This window comes from Triticum dicoccoides, chromosome 2B, assembly GCF_002162155.2.
Source record: "Triticum dicoccoides isolate Atlit2015 ecotype Zavitan chromosome 2B, WEW_v2.0, whole genome shotgun sequence".
Taxonomy (NCBI): domain Eukaryota; kingdom Viridiplantae; phylum Streptophyta; class Magnoliopsida; order Poales; family Poaceae; genus Triticum; species Triticum dicoccoides.
In genome coordinates this window covers 522,946,965-522,966,626 of record NC_041383.1, presented here as the reverse complement: position 1 = coordinate 522,966,626, position 19,662 = coordinate 522,946,965, and positions in this window count along the sequence as shown.

Here is a 19,662-nt window from a genome sequence, read left to right as displayed (position 1 = left end):
TGTTGACATCACCTAAAGGTGAATATGTTGGAGGCAACACAATAAGCCCCTATCTTTCTCAGTGTCCGGCTGAAACTCCATAACCACAAGTATTGCGTGAGTGTTAGCAATTGTAGAAGATTATATGATAGTTGAGTATGTGGACTTGCTGAAAAGATCTATTTTTGACTCTTTGTGATGTTACGATAAATTGCAATTGCTTCAATGACTGAGATTATAGTTTGTTAGTTTTCAATGAAGTTTCTGAACCATACTTGACATTGTGAATTGATTGTTAGTTGAGCATAAGAATTCATTTGACAAAATCCATATATGTTGCTGTTATAAGAATGATCATGATGCCCTCATGTCCGTATTTTATTTTTATCGACACCTCTATCTCTAAACATGTGGACATATTTTTCGATTTCGGCTTCCGCTTGAGGACAAGCGAGGTCTAAGCTTGGGGGAGTTGATCCGTCCATTTTGCATCATGCTTTTATATCAATATTTATTGCATTATGGGCTGTCATTACACATTATATATCAATACTTATGGCTATTCTCTCTCTTATTTTATAAGGTTTACCATGAAGAGGGGGAATGCCGGCAGCTGGAATTCTGGCTGGAAAAGGAGCAAACATTGGAAACCTGTTCTGCACTGCTCCAAAAGACCTGAGACTCCACAAAAATTATTTTTGGAATTAATAAGAATTATTGAGCGGAAGAAACACCTCAGGGGCCCCACACCCTGGCCAGGAGGGTGGGGGGCGCGCCCACCCCTACTAGGCGCCCCCTGTCTCCTGGGCACCCTGGTGCCCCCGGTGTCCATCTTCTGCTATATGAAGGCTTTTACCCTGGAAAAAATCATGGGCAAGCTTACGGGACGAAACTCCGCCGCCACGAGGCGGAACCTTGGCGGAACCAATCTAGAGCTCCGGTAGAGCTGTTCTGCCGGGGACACTTCCCTTCGGGAGGGGGAAATCATCACCATCATCATCACCAACGATCCTCCCATTGGGAGAGGGTCAATCTCCATCAACATCTTCACCAGCACCATCTCCTCGCAAACCCTAGTTCATCTCTTGTATCCAATCTTGTATCCAGAACCACAAATTGGTACGTGTGGGGTTGCTAGTAGTGTTGATTACTCCTTGTAGTTGATACTTATAGGTTTACTTGGTGGAGGATCATATGTTTAGATCCTTAATACATATTATTACACCTCTGATTATGAACATGAATATGCTTTGTGAGTAGTTACGTTTGTTCCTGAGGACATGGGTGAAGTCTTGCTATTAGTAGTCATGTGAATTTGGTATTCGTTCAATATTTTGATGAGATGTATGTTGTCTTTCCTCTAATGGTGTTATGTGAATGTCGACTACATGACACTTCACCATTATTTGGGCCTAGAGGAAGGCATTGGGAAGTAATAAGTAGATGATGGGTTGCTAGAGTGACAGAAGCTTACACCCTAGTTTATGCGTTGCTTCGTAAGGGGCTGATTTGGATCCATATGTTTAATGTTGTGGTTAGGTTTACCTTAATACTTTTGTTGTAGTTGCGGATGCTTGCAATAGGGGTTAATCATAAGTGAGATGCTTGTCCAAGTAAGGGCAGTACCCAAGCACCGGTGCACCCACATATCAAATTATCAATGTACCGAATGCGAATCATATGAGTGTGATGAAACTAGCTTGACGATAATTCCCATGTGTCCTCGGGAGCGTTTTTCTCGTTATAAGAAAGTGTTCAGGCCTGTCCTTGCTACAAAAAGGATTGGGCCACCTTGCTGCACTTTATTTACTTTCATTGCTTGTTACTTGTTACAATTTATCTTATCACAAAACTATCGATTACCTTCAATTTCAGTGCTTGCAGAGAAAACCTTACTGAAAACCGCTTATCATTTCCTTCTGCTCCTCGTTGGGTTCGACACTCTTACTTATCGAAAGGACTACGATAGATCCCCTACACTTGTGGGTCATCAGTGTTTGATGACTGGGATTTAAACCCTAGCTCAGCGCCTAGCTCAGCGCAGGCCTTTGGTCCCAAAGGGAGCCAAGGCTTGAGCTGTGGGCGGCCCAGGCTGGGTCGAGGCGGCTCGCACGGTGTGTGTGCGCAGGCCAGGCCGTGGGCCGGCTTTTTCCGCTACAGGCCTTGCGCGTCAGGCCGAGGCTGTGGCTGCACTGCAATTTTCTTTTAATAGTTTTTTCTCCAGTTTTTGGGCAATTTTTTATATACATTTTTCTATTCAAATTAATCCAACGAAAATTTGTCTAGAAAATAGAAAAGCAAAAGAAATGTTTCTGAAAAGTATAAAGTTCATGAAATTTCTTTTATTCATGATTTTCCGCTGCAAAAGTGCAAATAAATAAAAGTGCTATTTTTAAAGTAAATAGAACTGAAGTAAAATTAAATTTTAAAAGAGCATATTAAAGTGATTATTGAAATAATTATGATTTTGTTATTCTTATGACCAACATTGTTAATAACATAATCATGATTTTTTGATTTTTATAAAAGGTGCATTTATTTCTATTTTTGCCCAACGGTGATAAAGTTTTAATTGCATAAACAGTTGTATGTTTTAATTTTTACCAACGTTGGATTAATGCATGCAATTGTAGTTATGATCTCACCTGATATTGTGGTTTCAGGAGGGTACCACTTGATGAGTTGCCTCAAGGATGTTCCAACCCTTAGAGGTGATAACTACACTGAGTGGAGAAAAAAAGTTGATCTGGCTTTTGTCCGTGCTGAGGTGGACTGGGTTGTGGACACTCCAAAGCCGGTCAAACCAGCAGAGCCAGTCAGAGGTGCAAAAGAAGATGAGGCTGCTTGGGAGAAAAAGAAAAAGGACCATTCTCCAGTGGAGATGTTATATTCCATCGAAAACCAAAAGTGGGTGAACGCTAATAAAAAGTGCATGGCTTTCATAAAGAACACAATTGAGAACGCTATTGTGGGCTCAATTGTAGAGTGTACTTCCGTAGGAGAGTATTTTGGAATACTAAAGAGCCAGTTCACTGGTTCTTCAAAGATATATGCTACCCAGTTGCTAAAGTAGCTGGTGACAGAAAAGTAGACAGGCAGTGGACATGGCGTAAGAGAGCACATCCTCAGAATGAGCAACATGGCAGCTAAGATTAAACCCATGGATGAGGATTTGGAGCTTAAGCCTGCACTCCCTGTTCACTTGGTCATGGCTTCACTGCCAAAAGAGTTTGACACCTTTGTTGTCAACTACAACATGTCGCCTGGAAAATGGGACATTGAAAAGATCATAGCCATGTGTGTGCAAGAAGAGGAAAGACTTAAAACCTCATATGGTGGTTCTCTAAACTATGTGAGAGATAATAAGAAAAAGAACTACAATCAAAGTGGCAAAGGTTCTCCTTCAAAGCCACATGGAAAAGCTCCCACACACCATCAGCATCAGCAAAAGTCTTTTCCAGTGGACAAAGATACATCTCTTCATTGTTGGTAGACTAGGCACTACAAGAAAGACTGCCTTGTTTGGCTGAAGTCCATAATGGCAAAGAGAGGTAACAACATTGTTTCCTTTGTAAATTAATCCTTGTATACACAGTTTTCGAAATCTACTTGGTGGATTGACTCAGGTGCAATCGTTCATGTTGCAAATTCATTACACGGATTCCATTCGACGCGGACTACGCAAAGAAGCGAAAGATGCATTGAAGTTGCAAATGGAGTTCAAGTAGAAATTGAAGCTGTTGGTGACATATTCCTGGAGTTAGTTGATGGATTCAAACTTTTGCTTAGAGATGTTTTATATGTTCCTTCATGTCACAGAAAATTGATTACTGTTTCATGTTTAGACAAAGATCATTATGAATGTTGTTTTGGACATGGCAAGTGTGCCCTATGGTTTAATAATGCTTATGTGGGTGATGCTTTACTGCATAATGAGCTTTATTTGTTGTCACTACGTGAAAAAGTGTATTCTATGTGTAATGTGAATGACCATGTTTCTGTGTCGAATAAAGGACAAAAGAAAAGAAAGAGAACTCATGACTCATCGAAATTATGACATTGTCGCTTGGGCCATATTTCGAAGGGGGAAATAGAAGGCTAGTTAAAAATGAAATTCTTCCTCCATTAGAGTTCTTAGACTTAGAACAATGCATGGATTGCATTAAAGGAAAGTATGTAAAACAAATCAAAAAAGGGTGCAAACTGTAGCACAGGAACACTAGAAATAATTCACACTAACATTTGTGGACCATTTCCGATGAAACGTGTGGATGGCTATGACTCATTCATAACATTCACAAACGATTACTCCTGATATGGTTATATTTATACAATCAAAGAAAGATCTGAAGCGTTGGATAAATTTAAAATATTCAAAGCTGAAGCTGAAAATCAGCATGATAAAAGAACAAAGATAATAAGATCTGACTGTGTGGGGGGGGGGGGAAGTACTATGGTCGACACACTCCATATGGCCAAGTCCCTGGACCTTTTACAAAGTTATTACAGGAGACTAGCATAGTGGCCCAGTATTCAATGTCGTGCGAGCCTAAGCAAAATGGAGTAGCTGAAAGGCATAACCGTACACTTATGAATATGGTGTGCAGTACTTACTTACTTACTAAACCTTTTGTCCCAAACAAGTTGGGGTAGGCTAGATTTGAAACCCTTTCGCGAGGACTTCCCAGGAGGTCACCCATCCTAGTACTACTCTCGCCCAAATGGGTTTCGCACCCAAAGGACTGGCTAGTTTTTACATGGCTTGCCAAGCCTATCACAACCCTTAGATATGAAACCCTTTCACAAGGATTTCCTAGGAGGTCACCCATCCTAGTACTACTCTGGCTCAAATGGGTTTCATACCCATGGGACTGGCTTGTTTTTACGTTGGCTCGCCAAATCTATCACAACCCTCCTCCTTTACCCGGGCTTGGGACCGGCTATGCCTAGAAGACATAGGAGAAGTTGGATATGGTGCGCAGTATGATGAGTTATTCCACTTGCCATTGGGATTATTGGTGGGGCGCTTAAAACCGCCATTCACATTCTCAATAGAGTACCAAGCAAGTCGGTGCCCAAAAGACCGTAGGAGCTATGGATAGGAAGAGTACCCTCTCTACAGCACTTGAGAGTCTGGGGGAGCCCAGCTGAGGCAAAAGTGTTTACTCCAAATATTGCAAAGCTAGATCCCAAAATAGTCAGTTGCCACTTCATTGGATATCCTGATAGATCAAAAGGTTTTCGTTTCTACTGTTCAGACAGATACACAAAGTTTGTAGAAACAAGAGATGCAGTCTCCTTAGAGGATGAAATGATGAGGGGAGCATGGTAGCTTGGAAAATTGATCTTGAGGAGAAGAGGGTGCATGCACCTAATCCGATGATTCAGGAGCCATTTTTCTCACTACCTATTGAAAGGATTGATATAGTTGACTAGAGGGGGCGGGTGAATAGGCAACTAACACTTTTTAATCTTTTCTTTACCAATTTAAACTTTGCATCAAAGTAGGTTGTCTAGATATGCAACTATGTGAGCAACCTATATGATGCAATAACAACTAGCACATAAGCAAGCAAGGTAAAGAACACAAATAAGCTTGCACAAGTAAAGGCACGAGATAACCAAGAGTGGAGTCGGTGGAGACGAGGATGTGTTACCGAAGTTCCTTCCTTTTGAGGGGAAGTATGTCTCCGTTAAAGCGGTTTGGATGCACAATGCTCCCCAAGAAGCCACTAGGGCCACCGTAATCTCCTCACGCTCTCACACAATGCGAGATGAGGTGATTCCACTATTGGTGCCCTTGAAGGCGGCGACCGAACCTTTACAAACAAGGTTGGGGCAATCTCCACAACTTAATTGGAGGCTCCCAACGACACCACGAAGCTTCACCACAATGGACTTTGGCTCCGAGGTGACCTCAACCGTCTAGGGTGCTCAAACAACCAAGAGTAACAAGATCCACTAGGGATTAGTGGGGGGAATCGAATATCTCTTGGTGGAAGTGTAGATCGGGGCCTTGTCACCCAATCCTGAGCAAATCAACAAGTTTGATTGGCTAGGGAGAGAGATCGGCCGAAAATGGAGCTTGGAGCAACAATGGAGCTTAGGGTTGGAAGAGGTGAGTCTTCTTGGAGAAGAAGACCCCCTTATATAGTGGGGGGACAATTCCAACTGTCACCCACCACTCAGCCCGTGACCCGCGGAACTACCGCACCACAGGAGCGGTACTACCGCACGGGCCTGCGGTACTATCGCGGGGGACCGCGATACTACCGTGGGCGCGGCAGAGCCCGGACCTGAATAAAAGAGCATGGACATGGTGCGGTAGATCCGCAAGCGCGGTACTACCGCGGCCCCATGCGGTACTACCGCAGGTCAGCCACAGGCCAGGCCCGGTAGGCATAGATGAAAAAAATTACATCTGTAACTACCTCCGCTGAGATATTATCCAACAAAAATCTGACACAGAACTACCGCGACCAGGGGTGCGGTACTACCGTGAAGGGTGCGGATGTAAAAAATTACATCCGCCCCTACCTCCGCTCCTGCTGCTATACCTGGCCTGGCGCCACGGTACTACCACGCCGCAGCACGGTACTACCACGTAGAGCGCGGATGTAAAAAATTACATCCGCGCCTACTACCGCTTGAGCAGCGGCGCCAGTCCAGAACTCACGGTACTACCGCTTATGAGGAGCGGTACTACTGTGGGAGCCCATGGTACTACCGTGCCGGAGCCCGGTAGTACCGCTCTGAGGAGTAGTACTACCGCTAGCCTGAGAAGATTAACACGGAGACCTTCATTTCGCAGAGACAAGGTGAGACGGAGGAACACTCCAAAGAGCTAGAGGAAAGGCTGTGCAAAAGGGAACGTGTGCGTGAGATTCCACCCAAACCTTTCCAAAGCGGACCCCCTCTTAATAGTACGGCTTTCCTACGACTCAACTCCACCGAACCAAACCGTAGAGAAACGGCGTCTTCAATAATCTTCGAGGGGCATCAAATCGTCTTGTGTTTAGTCGTGATATATCCGAAAAACTCAATACACACGATTAGTCCGCAAAGGCATTGTCATCAATCACCAAAACTACTGAAGGACAAGAATGCCCTTACACCTGTTGTGCCTGCACCGACAATCCCTGAGGTTGCGGCGCAAACACCTATTGTAACTCCAACCATGATAACTATGGGAGAAGAACCAAGACCTGTCCGTCAGGAGCCGGCTGAACCCGTTGTTGAGCATGAAGGGGAGGTGCAGCAACCACTTTTAGAAGAGGTTCCAGAAGTTGAGGCCCTTAGAAGGTCCACAAGACCCAAAAAGTCAGCTATTTCTACTGATTATAAAGTTTATAACACGGAAATAGTTCATACGGAAAAATATCCCACCTCATATGAAGAAGCCATGAGAAGCCCTCACTCATCAAAGTGGCTGGAGGCAATGTAAGACAAGATGAAATCGATGAGTTCCAAAGATGTTTGGGACTTAGAGAATATTCCTAAAGGAGCCAAAATAGTAGAATGTAAATGGGTATACAAAACTAAGTATGACTCTAAACGGAATGTAGAAAAGTATAAAGCAAGACTAGTGGCAAAAGGATTTACACAAAGAGAAGGGATAGATTACAATGAGACATTTTCTCCAGTCTCATGTAAGGATTCCTTCAGAATCATAATGGCATAGGTGTCACATCCCTGGTCCTGTTATGCACTAGGCTAGACCTCATGTGAGCATCATGTTTAAATTCAAATGAATTTGAATTGAGGAATTTTCAAAGCCTCAGAATCCTTTAAAAAATGATCAAGATAAAAATTGCTTCAAATAAGTCCAAGAAAATGTTCTTGTTATCCTCTGGAAATATTGGCAAGAGGTAAAATCCAAACCAATATTTTCGGTATCTCAGAAACATTTATTTTGGGTATTTGACTTAAATCAATAGCTATTTGAATTGGACTTATATCTACTATTAAATAAATATAGGTCCAATAATTCTGAAATATTTTGGTGGAGCATTGTTTTAATTCTTTTAGCTCCTAAAAATATTGTCAGAAGTAAAATAAATTGAATTGGTTTCAAAACCAAATTCAAAACAAACCTGCAAAATAGAAAACAGAATTAAAACAGAGAGAGAGAGAGAGAGTCTTACCTGGCGCTTACCTGGTGGCCCAACAGGACCGGCCCAGCTAGGCCCAGCCCACCTCCTCCTCACTCCTACTATCTTCAACCTCCTGCCAATGGGCAGGAGGGCGTGTGCCCACGGCGCGCCAGCACGCGCACGGCCACCGACGGCCACCTCCTGCTTGCCGCTTCGCCCTGGACTCTCCTGGCATCGCCACGCACCCCCGGGCCCCTCTCGCTCTCCCTCCCCCTCATCCTCTCCCCTGGACCCCTCTCTCTCGCCACCGAACACGCCCATCGCCGCCGTTCGCCGTTGCCGCGACCACCGCCACCCCCTCTCCTCTCCGACGCGCTCCCGAGCTCCGCCACGACGTCGTCGTCCTCTCCATCGAGTCACGCGGCGCCAGAAGCTCTGCTGCATCTCCAACGCCGCCGCTTCCGACCTCGGTTGCCGGTGATCCCCGCCGTCGATTCGCCGGACCCCGTGCCTCCCCTGCCTCGCCAGCAGCACCAGAAGAACCGCGGTGAGCCGCTGCATCGTTTCCCCCATGCCTCGTTGCCTAATTCGCCCCCTAGCCGCTCCCTCCACCGGAGCCGAGACGCTCCGCCGCACGGGCTCGTCGCCGGTGAAGCTCCGGTGACCTTTTGGTCCCACGCATGCGTCCGTTGCACTCGTTGCGTCCCGTAGAGTAAAACTAGCGCGACACCCGTCTTGTTTGCACACCGCAGCGCCGGTCCCGCGAACCCCCGAGCTCCGGCCGCCGCCGGGGTCGATGCCGCGCTCAACTCCGGCCACCCCACGCCCTCTCGTGGGTCTCCCTAGATGCGCGGGAGCACGGGCTTCCTCCTGGTGCCCTCAGGGTGCCCAACCGCAGCCTGTAGTGCCATCCCGAGCTACTCCGGCGAGGTTCCGCCGTCGCCATGGTCGCCGGCGTCACTAGCCGACGTGGCCGCGTGATTAGCACTAATCACGGCCAGCTAACCTCCCCAGAGCCGCTGACGTATGGGCCCCACGCCCTTATTTAATCCTTATCATTTTCTGTTAAGTTTAACCTAACCACCATGGGCCCACACGTCAGCTTTGACCAAGCTGACGTGGCTATTGACTTGGTCCCACCTGTCATTGGCACTATCCAGCCCCAGTCACTGACCAGTGGACCCCACTGGTCAGGTTTGACCTGGACCCGCCTAGTTGACCTGCTGACATCAGCATGACCTAGTGCTGACGCAATAAATCATTTTCTGGATTTATTATAATTCAGGAAATTCCAGAAAATAGCTAAAACTTCTAAAAATCATAGAAATTCAACCGTAACTCCAAATTAAATAATTTATATATGAAAAATTATCAGAAAAATTCAAGGAATCCATCTGTACCATTTTCATGCATGTTAGAACAACTTATCACTACTGTTTAGGGCAAATGAAGTGAATGATATTTAAATAACCACATATGGAGTTTAAATTTGAATCTTGTATGCAAACCAACTTCATTTAATCTGTTGCTAGTTGCATTAGCTCAAAACACATTCATTTTGCCATGTCATGATCATGCATCATATTGTGGATTGCATTGATTGTGTTCCCTTCTGTGTTGCCGGTATTTGTCCCCTCTCGATAGACGTGATACCGATGATGTGATCGTTGACACTGATGAAGACTCAATGTTATCTTCAGAAGTGCCAGGCAAGCAAAACCCCTTTGTTCATTCCGATAAAATCCCACTCTCTCGCTCCTGCTCTCTTTTACTGCATTAGGACAACAACGACATATTTGATACTTGCTGCGGTAGCTGAACCCTTTATCCTTTGCATGACCTGTCATTGCCACAGTAAATAGATGAAACCCACTAGCATGAGTAGGAGTTGTTTGAGCCCTGATGTGCCTACTCATTCATGTTTGTTGTCATGCCTGCTACTGCTTAGAGTTGTGTCAGGTCTGATTCATCGGGGATGAATCAGAGGCGTGTGAACATGTCCTACTGGGTGTGAGCTAAGTGTGTGAACACGATTTGGTAAAGGTAGTGGTGAGAGGCCATGTAGGAGTACATGGTGGGTTGTCTCATTGCAGCCGTCCTCAGGAACTGAGTTCTGTGTTTGTGATCCATGACCAGTTACTACCACACATTGGGTTCCGGTAACTCGACCCCTCTCGACTTATTAATCAACATGATCTCTGTCCAGGAGTTGCAACTAGTTTCTGGTCTTTGTAGGTAGTGTTAGTAGTCTACCAAGTGGCACCCGGTACAGGTGGGCTTGGGACAGACTAGGCACAGTGGCCCGGTGTACCAAGTGGCACACGGTTGGTGGGCTTGGGAACCCTGCACACATCGTTTGGGGCCGTAAGCGACACCCCGGCCGGATCTCCTTGCGGATGGAACCCGAATAGGCGATAAACCTGGACTAGAGACTTGTTCGGTTAGTCAGGTCGTGGCCGACTCCCTCGCCCGGCTTCCGCTTGAAGGTTGCCGAGGTACATGACGTGTACAGGGCGGTAAGTGGCGGGAGCGTGTGTGAAGAAGTACACCCCTGCAGGGTTAACGTCATCTATTCGAATAGCCGGATTCCTCGGATATGGAAACTTGGACCCCTTGTACAGTTCATAGACAAGTGAAAGTGGATACTCTAAAACACGCAAGATAAGCGTGAGTGCTATGGATGGCGTTCTCGTAGGGAGACGGGAGCGGATCCATAGTGGTGTATTGATATGGTGAATATGTGGACTCGTGTGCGCCACTTCAAAAGAGTTACTTGCAGTCGTAGTTCAGGATAGCCACCGAGTCAAAGCTGGCTTGCTGCAGTCAAACCCCTCCACCCCCTTGTTGATAATGATGCATATGTAGATAGATCTGATGTAAGTCTTGCTGGGTACATTTGTACTCACGTTTGCCTATTTTATGTTTTTGCAGAGAGACTTCAGTCTCACTAGTAGTTCCGCGTGGACTTCGACGTTTAGCTTGTTACCTCAGCTACGATCTTGTGCCCCGGCAGGATCTGGTAGATAGTCAGGCTTCTCAGCCTTTTTCAGTTATAGATGTCTGTACCCAGACATGATAGCTTCCGCTTGTGCTTTGATTTGTATGCTCTGAGTGTTGGGTCATGAGACCCATGTTTGTAATATCTCGCTCCTTAGAGCCTATTGAATAAATACTTGAGTCGTAGAGTCATGTTGTGATGCCATGTTGTATTTGCACATATCGAGCATATTGTGTGTATGCTATTGAAATGCTTGGTATGTGTGGGATCTGACCATCTAGTTGTTTATCTTTAGTAGCCTCTCTTACCGGGAAATGTCTCCTAGTGTTTCCACCGAGCCATGGTAGCTTGCTACTGCTCCGGAACACTTAGGCTGGCCGGCATGTGTCCTTCTTCGTTCCTGTGTCTGTCCCTTCGGGGAAATGTCACGCGATGAATACCGGAGTCCTGTTAGCCTGCTACAGCCCGGTTCACCGGAGTCCTGCTAGCCCAGTGCTACAGCCTGGATTCACTCGCTGATGACCGACACGTTCGATGCTGGGTCATGGATGCCTGTCCCTGTAAGTCTATGCCACTTTGGGTTTACGACTAGCCATGTCAGCCCGGGATCCTTATCATATGGATGCTAGCGACACTGTCATATACGTGTGCCAAGAGGCGCAAACGGTCCCGGGCTAAGGTAAGGCGACACCCGTGGGAATACCGTGCGTGAGGCCGCAAAGTGATATGAGGTGTTACATGCTAGATCGATGTGGCATTGAGTCGGGGTCCTGACAATAGGTTGCTCATTTTGATTTAGAGTTACATCAAATGGATGTAAAGACGACATTTCTCAACGGGGATTTAAAGGAAAATGTCTACATGAAACAACCCAAGGGTTTTATCATGGAAGGCAAGGAAGATATGGGATGCCGCCTGAAGAAATCCATTTATGGATTAAGGCAAGCCTCTAGACAGTGGTATCTAAAGTTTAATGAAACAATTAAAAGTTTTGGATTTAAAGAGGATATTGAGGACAACTGCATTTATGTGGATGATATCTTGCTTGCTAGCAGTGATGTTAGTCTGCTACAAGAAACAAAGAAGTTCTTGTCCTCAAATTTTGATATAACAGATCTTGGTGAAGCGTCCTATATTTTGGGCATAGAAATTCACCGAGATAGGGAAAATGGAGTTTTAGGACTATCTCAGAAGGCATATTTAGAAAAGGTTCTTAAAAAGTATAATATGCATACGAGTAAAGCCACACCTGCTCCTATAGTCAAGGGCGACAGTTTTGGGAAATTCCAATGTCCCAAGAACCAGTACGAGATCGATCAAATGAAAGTAGTACCATATGCTTCGGCTGTTAGAAGCTTACAGTATGCACAAGTGTGCACTCGCCCTGACTTAGCTTTTATCGCCGGAGTACTCGGTAGATATCAAGACAATCTAGGCATAGAGCACTGGAAGATGGTAAAGAAAGTTTTGCGTTATGCGCAAGGCACGAAGGACCTCATGCTAACATACAGAAGATCTGATTCCCTAGAGATAAGAGGGTATTCAAATGCAGATTTTGTGGGGGTCAGAGATGATAGAAAATCCATGACAGGATATGTGTTCACTCTCGCTAGAGGGGCTATTTCGTGGAGAAGCTCCAGACAGTTAATAGTTGCATCGTCCTTGATGTATGCAGAATTTGTAGCATGCTATGAGGCCACAGGGCCGACGATATGGTTAAAGAAATTTATACCCGACTTGAAAGTGGTAGATTGCATTCACAAACCACTAAATATGTACTGTGACAACCAGCCCGCGGTATTCTATGCTCACAATGATAGGTCGAGTAATGCTGCCAAAGCAATAGAGATAAGGTATTATGTTGTGAAAGATAAAATTCAGGATCACACTATAAGTCTCGAGCATATAAGGACAAAGGATATGTTTGCGGATCCACTTACGAAAGGCTTACACCCAATGTGTTCAAGGAACACTTAGCCGACATGGTTTTAAGGGAAAGCCTTTGCTTCCTGGATCATGAGAGGCCCAAAAGGAACAAAATTGTTTCAAAATAGAGAGGTATGTTGTAGCTGTCTGATTCTATCGGCAATTGAGCTGTGATGATGAAACATGCTCTATGTATTGATCTGTGACAAAATGAGTAAAGTAAAAACTATATGGTTAAAAGTAAAGTTGAGATCAAGGGGGAGAATGTTAGGTTGATCTCCTTCCTATCGAGCCCAACAGCTTGACGGGCCCCTTGGCCTACCCCCTGATCGGGGGCGCCCAACCCTCTTATGGTTGGTGGGCCCCTGTCGCCAGCGCTTTAAAAAGAGAGGTGGGGGCCAGATGCACGAAACACAAGGTTCACCATGCGCCACACACCCCACCGACACCCCAATCTGATCTAGGGTTGCTCTAGGCCAACGGGAAGCTCCGCCACCACATTGCGCACTCTCTGCCATCACCACCTGCCACCTTCCACCATGGCCTTTGGCTCGAGCTCCGCGAGTCAAGCTACACGTAGGACCATCAATCCAATCTAGCCTAGTGATCGAAGAGTATATCAGGAAGTAGCTCACGGGAAACAAACCTTGGTGGCTCATAATCTGTAGCAAGTAAAGCAATCTGGTTTCATGAGACACCAACTATCCCCACACATTCAATTATTAAGAGTACCATATTTGGAGAATCTGCACTTGCGACAACAAAATTAATAATGACCAAAATGATGGACATCAAAAAAAGTTCATGGGCAGATTCCTCATGGTAGATTTGGTCAAAATTCAGATATACAAAGAGTAGAAAAAAACGTGACAACAATGATGCTCCTATTTCTTAATACCGAGTACAAATAAATAGTTATGTGCTTTGCATGAAACTGAATGCATGGCACTGAACATATCTCTAATTTGTTCTGTTATATAAGCACATAATTGGGAGGACTAACATCCACCCTGGGTAAACAAAAGAATTAGCAACATAATTTAGGAGATGCCTGTCTTTTTGTAGCATGGAAGTCAGATAGTCAACAATGGATTAACAAGACCCTGAGCACGTCTTTTTCCTTATCAGAAAAAAGTGACATCCCAATTGATACTAGGAAAAGGTAGACAAAATCTAGAAAAAGGTAGACTCGGCTCCTCCACTCATGCTTCTCTGAATTTTTACTTGCTAAATCCAGTACATGCTTCTCTGAATTTCTACAACCTAAGTTCAGTACATCCTTCTCTGAATGTTAGCCTACCAGTTCGTATGTATTGCAGTCTTGAGAGTATTGTATGCAGTCCATTTGTGCCAATGATTACCACATTTTTATGTTAGTTTTAGGCCATTTGAATGAAAGGATTGTACAAAATATCAGAATGGGGTTATCAAGCATCACCATCAGAGGAGGCTAAGTGGAAAAAATTGATAACCCACAAGTATAGGGGATCGCAACAGTTTTTGAGGGTAGAGTATTCAACCCAAATTTATAGATTCGACACAAGGGGAGCCAATGAATATTTGAAGGTATTAGCAGTTGAGTTGTCAACACAACCACACCTGGAGATTAATTATCTGCAGCAAAGTGATTAGTGGCACAATAGTATGATAGTTTTGATGATAGCAACAGTAGTAACGGTAACAGTAACAGTAACAATGATAGAAGTGATGTTGTAGCAGTAATGATAGCAGTAGTAACTTAGCAAGAAAAATATAAGATAAATTCGTAGGCATTGGATCGGTGACTAGTTGGATGATATTCATCATGAGACAGTTATAACCTAGGACAATACGGCACTAACTCCAGTTCATAAATATAATGTAGGCATGTATTCCATAAATAGTCATACGTGCTTATGGAAAGAACTTGCATGACATCTTTTGTCCTACCCTCCTGTGGCAGCGGGGTCCTATTGGAAACTAAGGGATATAAGGCCTCCTTTTAATAGAGAATTGGAACAAATTATTAACACACGGTGAATACATGAACTCCTCAAACTACGATCATCACCGGGAGTGGTCCCGACTATTGTCACTCCAAGGTTGTCGGATCATAACACGTAGTAGGTGACTATAACTTGCAAGATCGGATGTAGAACATGGATATAATGGTGATAACATAAACAGTTCAGATCTGAAATCATGGCACCCGGGCCCAAAGTGACAAGCATTAAGCATGGCAAAGTCATAGCAACATCAATCTCAGAACATAGTGGATACTAGGGATCAAGCCCTAACAAAACTAACTCGATTACATGATGAATCTCATCCAACTCCTCACCGACTACCAAGCCTACGAAGGAATTACTCACTCCCGATGGGGAGCATCATGGAATTGGCGATGGATATGTGTTGGTGAGCCCCCTCTCTAGAGCCCTAAACGGACTCCAGATTTGGCCTCCTGATGAAGAACAGGAGACGACGGCGGCTCCGTCTCGTGAAATGCGATAATTCTTTCTCTCCCATTTTTATATGGAAATATGGGATTTCATAGCATTAGTTTGACGGTCAGCGGGACCACCAGGTGGGCAGCACCCACCAGAGCATGCCGGGGGGGGGGGGGCTAGCGCACCCTGGTGGGTTGTGCCCACCCAGGTTCCCCCCTCAGGTACCTCCTAGCTCCAGAAATTCTCTTATTTGATATAAAAAATCCTTGCAAAGTTTCGTTCCATTCTGAGAACTTTTATTTCTGCACAAAAACAACATCATGGTAGTTCTGCTGAAAACATCGTCAGTCCTGGGTTAGTTTCATTCAAATCATGCAAATTAGAGTCCAAAACAAGAGAAAAAGCATTTGGAAAAGTAGATACGTTGGAGACGTATCAACTCCCCCAAGCTTAAACCTTTGCTTGTCCTCAAGCAATTCAGTTGATAAACTGAAAGTGAAAAAGAAAATCTTTTACGAACTCTTTTGCTCTTGTTTCATAAATAAGCTTAAACAACACCAAATTTTCAGCAAGGGTTATAACTAACCATGTCGACAATAACTCTTAAAAACTATATTAACTCATATCAATGACATAATCAACTAGAGAGCAATAATAAGATATCTCAAATAGCAACATGTTGTCAAAACAACCATGATATAATATGACAATAATGATATCTCGCTAGCCCTTTCTGAGACCGCAAAACATCGATGCAGAGCACCCCCAAAGTTCAAGCATCGACTAAACATTGTAATTTATGGTAGAAAAGATCCAGTCATGATGCACCCAACATTAGCTATATAGAATGCATCAGCATGACATCAGTGCTCTCAGGTTGTGGCGCTTATTTGAGAAGGTGATGACACAACATAAAAGTGAATAGATAGTCACTTCGCAGAGGGAAGCAATGATTTGCAGAGGTGCCAGAGCTCAAGTTTTTAAAACAGAGGTAAATGATATTTTGAGACATGCACCCTTCTCATTCACTTCGCGACCATCAGTTATCAATATCTTCCATGCTAAGCACGCCAATGGCGGTTACCAAGCAATGAAAGTAAAGGTTTACTCCCCCTCCACGGCTTGTCCGAAACAACGGGTGCCGTCCATACCAACAACAGTCTCGGGGGAGTTTTGTTTAATTATTTGCATTTTTGAGTTGGGGACTGGGCATCCCTATTACCGCCCTTTTCTCGTGCGATGGCGAGTGAATAAACACTCGACCTAAGAATAACCCGCTTAGCATGGAAGATACGGACTACCTCCTGTCGTTCCATGAATGATCCAGGCACACAAAAAGGGTATTTATTTGAAGTTTTTAGAGGTGGCACATGCAAATTTACTTAGGATGGCAGGGTAATACCGCATATAGGTAGATATGGTGGACTCATCTGGAATAACTTGGGTTTCAGGTTTTTGATGTACAAACAGAGTTCCCACTCAGTACGGGTGAAGGCTAGCAAATAGGTTGAGAAGCGGCCAGCTAGAGAGCAACAACGGTCATGAACATGCATTATGCATAAGTAACATTGGATACTAGCATGAGTACGATATGAACACCATGAACATAAATATCATAGAGTCTATGTTGGTTTTGATTCAACTACATGCATGAACATGCGCCAAGTCAAGCCACTCGAACATTCAGAGGAAGATACCATATCATCATACTACATCACAATCATTTTAACGCAATGTTGATATCCAAGATAAGTCATTATTCACTCCTAGCTACTTATGCATGGCATGAGAAACTATAATCTCTAATTGTCATTGCAAACATGTTTGATCATAATAAGCAGAAGCATGGATACTAGGTTAAACATATTTACAAAAACAAAACCAATCGAGTTCATACCCGTTTCTCTCTGCCACGGCCAATTCATCTAATGTCGTCATTATTGCCTTTCACTTGCACGACCGAATGATTTGAAATAATAATAGTGCAAGGGTGCCATGGACTAAGCCTGAATCTGCAAAAAAAATATTCAAGAGGAGAAGACAAGGTAATATGAGCTCTTTGTTAGGTCAACAATGCAAATGGGAGCCACTCATCATTTTCATCATGGTCTTCTCCTAGGTATGACTCGATAAAATAAAAAGAAATTCAGAGAAACACACTCAAATATTTTTGAAGTTTTTGGTTTTTTCAAAAGCAAGCAAATAAAAAAAGGAAAAGGAAAAACGCGAAAAACTATTTACATGGGAAAGCTCCCAACAAGTAAAAGAAGAACAAGGAAATATTTTTGGGTTTTCTTTTAGTGCTACAACAATCTAAACTAGGAAGAAAAATCAAAAAGAAGCAAGAAACATATTTTTGGGATTTTCTCAAAGTTTTTCAAACACACAAGAAGAAAGCAAGAAAAATAATTTAAGCATGGATGATGCAATGAGAAATTGTGGGCACCGACAACTAGAATGAAATGTGTGAACATGAATGTAATGTCAGTGGGAATACATACTCCCCCAAGCTTAGGCTTTTGGCCTAACTTGGTAATCAGTCAATAGCCTGGATGATAGTCGGCCTGGTAGCTCACGGAGGCCCTCGGTGCTGATGCCTCAGCCCACCGTGCTGCCTCCACTGATGTGTTGTGAGCTCGAGCCTCGCTTTCCAGAACAAAATATCTTCCTCTGTTGTGATAGTCAAAAAGAGCAGGCGCACGCAAATATGTGTGCACAACAGAAGTTTGGTTAAACAACATATTGTAAGTGAAGTCATGAATTTTTTCCTTTAGGATCTTATGGCTTTTTAAAGCATCAAAGTCTAAATATTGCATGGGTAGGATAGGGTCCAAGGGTAAAGGTGAAACACCCAGTTCTCATGATAAATGTGTGGCATAAATTCCGCCATAGAAATTGCCACTGTTAGCATTATGCTGCAATCTGCATGCAACAATCGCTCCAAGGTTATAACTCCTTTCACTAGCAAGAGCGACGCGTATGAGGCTCAAGTCTGGAGCACAAAGCGTACTACAGTTTTGCTTGCGTACTATGCATTTTCCATTAAATAATGTGAAGTACTGGATTTCAGAAAAATGTATGCTCTTTATTCTACCTTGTGCCACTCCCCTAGTTTCACCAAAGCAAAGACTAGTTAAGAATGACTCAAACTCAGACCTAGGTGGCTCATCGAGTGAACCCCATAATGGGATTTTGCAGAGGTGAGCAAACCTTTCTAGAGAGATGGTAAATGTATTATCATATAGTTTAAAAGACACCCTAGACTCACAGGGAAAGAATTTAAATTCTTTGACAAATGATTCAGTGAGGATAAGGCATTGGTCACACTTATCTGAAATGTAGGGACCGAGCTCGGCATTGTGAATTAATTTCTCAAATTCCTCCTTAATACCAACTCTCACCATGTAATCGTTGCATGGCCATAAGCATGTTTTGGTGGTGGCACTTCGAATGGACTTTTCGCTTGGTTCAACATACCTCCTTAATACCAACTCTCACCATGTAATCGTTGCATGGCCATAAGCATGTTTTGGTGGTGGCACTTCGAATGGACTTTTCGCTTGGTTCAACATAGGAGCGACGAATGGAGTTGCTGCTAGAGGATGCCTCCAGGTTCTTCTCCTCGAAGAACTCCTTCTAAAGAAGCTCATAATGTTCGCGTACAATTTTCTGAAAATTTTCAATCATGAAAAATTTATTAACAAAACTTCACAACAATGATAGCAACTACTCATAGGGGTGTATAGAGGCCATAGCAAGCATTCAAACTACTTAGAACTCTAAGAATTCAACATGCAAGCTCATCTACAGCAGCAGCAAGTGTAGCTAATTATTCTAAATATAAACCACTAAAACAAAAACTAATTGGACACATGGAGGAGTCACATACCAAGCAACAAATCCCCGAAACACTTTCGGAAACGGAGCTTCGAGCAAAGAGATCAAAATCCGCGATTTCGGAGGCAAGAACACGAGAGAGAGAGAGAGAGAGGTGGTGATTTTTTTTGGGGGAATGGAGTGGTGTGGGAGGAAGAAGTAAGTGAGGGGACCCACCAGGTGGGCAGCACCCACCAGGGCGCGCCCAGGTGGGTTGTGCCCACATGGTGCACCTCCCTCTGATATTATTTGCACCAGAAATTCAAAAATATTCAGAAAAAAATCGTGTCAGATTTTCAGAGCATTCTGAGAACTTCTATTTTTGGGTCATTTTTTATCGCACGGAAAAAGCAAAAAACATACA